At 44.0% G+C, this 4174-nt stretch overlaps 1 pseudogene; it reads left to right on the plus strand.

Moving 5' to 3' along the window:
- The first annotated feature begins 2264 nt into the window (after window positions 1–2264).
- On the plus strand, window positions 2265–2908 carry LOC118728459 (annotated as a pseudogene).
- Window positions 2909–4174: the final 1266 nt, after the last annotated feature.

Raw genomic sequence — 4174 nt, forward strand, 5'->3', positions numbered from 1 at the left:
GGATAGATGAAACAAGAGCATACAACTCTGGTAAATATAGATGCACCCAACAAAGGAAACCTAAATACATTAAAACACTTCTGGAAGATATTACAAGAGTGATTGATATCGATACAATCAGAGTAGGGGTCTTTATATCCAATTGAAATCACTGGATAAGTCTTCTAGACAAAAGACAGCAAAGAAACAGCAATCCTAAATGACTCGCTAGATAAGATGGAACTAATTGATATATTCAGAACATTTCATCCAGAAGCCATGGAATAAATATTTCTCTAAAGTAAAACTGGGATATTTGCAAAGGTAGATCACATATTAGGACACAGGCTAAGTTTCTACAAATTCAAGAAGACTGAAATCATGTCAAACATCTCAGATAACAATGTGATAAAACTAGAAATCAACTACAATGAAAAGAGAAAAAAAAACAAAAACCCACAATCACACACTTGGAGACTAAATAACATCCTATTAAACAACTAGTGGCCCAGTGCACAATTTTTGTGAACAGAGAGAGAGGTGTCCCTCAGCCTGGCCTGCACCTTCTCCCATCTGGGACCCCTTACTGCTTAAAGGATGTCCAACTGCTGGTTTATAGGGATTGGGCCTAAACCAACATTTAGACATCCCTCTCGCAATCTGGGAATGCTGGCACCTAACCGCTCACTGTCTGACTGATTACCCCTAACCACTCTGCATGCCAGCCTGCTCACCCACATCTGCCCCCTCACCCCTGCTGACCTGATCACCCTCAATGACTCCCTCAACTAGCCTGATCACCCACAACTGGTGTCTCATCCTAGCCTTATCACCCAAAACTACCCTCTTCTCTTGGCCTCTGCCTCTACCTTGGCCCTGACACCATGGCTTTGTCCAGAAGAATGTCCAGAAGGTCTCCCAGTCTAATTAGCATATTGCCCTTTTTTTTTTTTTTTTTTTTTTTTTAGTATAAATAGAGGCATGGTGCATAGTTTGGGGCCAGCTGGTTTGCCCTGAAGGGTGTCCCAGATCAGGGTGAGGGTTCCCTTGGAGCATGGGGCAGTCTGAGTGAGGGGCTTGTGGTCATTTGCAGGCCTGCCATCCCCACTGGGGGAATGTGGCCAGCCTGGGTGAGGGGCTGAGGGCTGTTTTCAAGCTGGCAACACCCCCTTCAGGGTGGGGGTTCCTGCTGGGGTGCCTGGCCAATCTGGGTGAGGGGCTTATGGCTATTTGCAGGCTGGTCATGCTCCCCAGAGGGGACCCTCACCCCATGGGGGTGTGGCTAGCCTGGGAAAGGGACTAAGGGCCATTTTCAGGCTAGCCACGCCATCCTGGCAACATAGGCCCACAGTCACTCCTTGAGTGGAGGCCAGGGTGGGTGGGAAACTTGGCTTCCTCCATAACTGGGGGCAACCCAAGCATCCTGTTTGCTCCAGCTCCATGGTGACTGCCATCTTTGTTGGGTTAATTTGCATACTTGCTCCTGATTGGCTTGTGGGCATAGCAGAGAGATTGTCAATTTGCATGCTTCTCTTTTATTAATCTAGATGGCTGGGTTACAAAAATGATCAAAGAAGCAATAAAAAACATTCTTTGTACAAATAACAATGAAAACACTACAATATAAATCTATGGGACATAGTGAAAGCAATCGTGAGAGGGAAGTTCATAGCATTACAGGCCTATCTCAGAAAACAAGAAAAATTGGTAATAAGTTATCTAACCCTACAATATAAAGAAAGAGAAAGAGAGCAACAAGAAAAACTCAGAACAAGAAGAAGGAAGGAATTAATAATAAAGGTCATAGTGGGAATAAATGACATAGAGACTAGGAATGTAATACAAAAGATCAGTAGAACCAAAAGCTGGTTCTTTGGAAGGATAAACAAGATTTATGAACTTCTAGCCAGGCTCATCAAAAAGCAAAGAAAGAGGACCCAAATAAACAAAATCAGAAATTAAAGAGGTGAAGTAACACTGATGTCACAGAAATACAAAGAATTGTAAACAAAACAAAAGAAAACAAAACAAAAAAATACTACTGGATGCTCTGGAGCTGCGTCTGGAGGGGCATGGCAACCCAGCCAGCTGGGAGTCCACTGGCTGCCTGTGCTGAGTCCCTGGCTGGGGTAGTGGGATCTTCGGCCTGCTGGGCAGAGGATCAGGGCAAGTGGAGTGGCTCATTGCTTCTTCTTTGCTCATTGGCTATGGCAGGCTCTGGTGAGGTCCGCATGGATAAGAGGGTGAAATGTTTAATCCGGCCTGGGCTGCACTCCTCCTGCCACATGATCTTCTCACTCCAGGAGCTGGTGCAGTGGCTGGGCTTTGCCACCTTGAGATCTTTGTGCACTGCTGGACCTGCTGGTGTTGTCCGTGCTGCTGGTGCTGTGTGTGGATAGTTTGATCCCTGGCCTCTCCTGGTGGAATGTGTTCAGGCTTTTCTTGCTGCTGAAGGGTTTAGCACCTATTTCACCACCATTGTTGCCGTGCGTCTCTTCCAGGATGCAGAGAAGCGGCTGTCCATGTTCCACCTCTTATGGATCCTCACGGTTCTCAGCCTCAAGTTTGTGTTCCAGATGTTGTGCCAGAACCTGGTGGAGCAGACTTGGGAGCTAGGGTTCTGCCTGATCATGTCTCCCATCTTCATTCTCTTGCAGCTGCTCATGATCCATGCCTGCTGGGTCAACTAGCCTCACAGAGGGGCCAGAAAGGGATCTCTCCACAATTAGAATGCTGGATCCAAAGCAGAGGACCACCTCGGAAGTGTGAGGACCCAGTCTCCCACCTCACAGGAGGAGAAGTCTGGGTATGAAAGCAACTTCGACTTGTACCCTGCAGACTGCACAGTTTTTTCTATACCAGTCATCTCTAAAACTATTCCCACACCAGGAATGAAAAGAGCAACCTTGATCCCTAAAATCTGTTTCCTGTTATTTTATGCTTTGAATAGCACATCTGAAGTGAAATCTTGAGGAGGCCCCTCGTGCAACAGTTCTGAACTTCTCTGGCAGTTGGAAACTGCATATAAACAAAATGTCCTAGTGGGCTCAGTATTTTCATGGATCTTTGGAAAGTAACCTTTGTGCAAAGGCTCCAAAGTTGGCCATCATCACTGACCTCAGAACTCACTGTCCCATTTACTCAGACAAGACTTCCTTACATGTTTGAGCTCTAAAAAGTGTAAAGCAGCTTGTATTGTATTTCCTCCTCTTGCCACTGGGGAAAGGATGGCCCTTTCTTCATTTCAGCCAACGCATCCAAGAATGTGTCGAATAAGCATCATCAGGACCCAGTCTGGATATCTGTCACCTGAGAAAATAACTTTGTTTTAAAGGCTCAGCTTGGCTTCCTGTCCCAGTAGGTTGCAGTGTCACGACCTTTCCACCAATTGGTGGCCAGCACTGTTAGTGCACCTGAGATGATTTAAGCCTCAGTAATTGACCTGAGAGGGGAAGAGGTGCTCTTATGCTCAGATGCATTGAGACCTGCAAGCAGGAAGTTTGCAGATGGCCTCAGCTCACATTTTTAGGCCTAAGGTTCTTGGTTTAGTACCAGTCAGGTGCTAAATGAGAACATTTGCTGAGATAAAAATAAAAATAGAACGTTTTAATGAAAAACTACTACTAAAAACTCTATTCCAACAAACTGTACAACCTAGAAGAAATGGACTTATTCCTAGAAAAATGCAGTCTTCCAAAACTCAATCAGAAAGAATCAGAAAACAGGATTAGGTAAATAATAACTGACAAAATTGAAGCAGTAATCAAAATACTTCCATAAAACAGAAGCCATGGTCTGAACAGCTTCACCAGAGAGTTTTAACAAACATTTGAAGAAGAACAAATCCTACACTCCTAAGATTATTTCAAAAAATTCAAGAGGAAGGACCATTTCCAAGCTCTATCTTTGAAGCCAGCATCACCCTAACACCAAAACCAGATAAAGATACTACAAAGAAAGAGAATTACAGGCCAATATACCTAATGAACATAGATGATAAAATCCTCAAAAAATACTAGTAATACATCAAAAAGATCATGTACATGACCAATAGCATCATTTAGGTCATGATGGCCCCTGGCTTTTTATATATTAGGATCTATTTATGTTGTTAGATGGTACTAGATTTATTGGGATGATCATTTTGTAAGTTATATAAATGCCTAATAACTGGATGCTGCACCTGAAACTATAC

The sequence above is a fragment of the Pipistrellus kuhlii genome, unplaced genomic scaffold, assembly GCF_014108245.1.
Source record: "Pipistrellus kuhlii isolate mPipKuh1 unplaced genomic scaffold, mPipKuh1.p scaffold_m20_p_3, whole genome shotgun sequence".
In the NCBI taxonomy this organism is placed as follows: Eukaryota; Metazoa; Chordata; class Mammalia; order Chiroptera; family Vespertilionidae; genus Pipistrellus; species Pipistrellus kuhlii.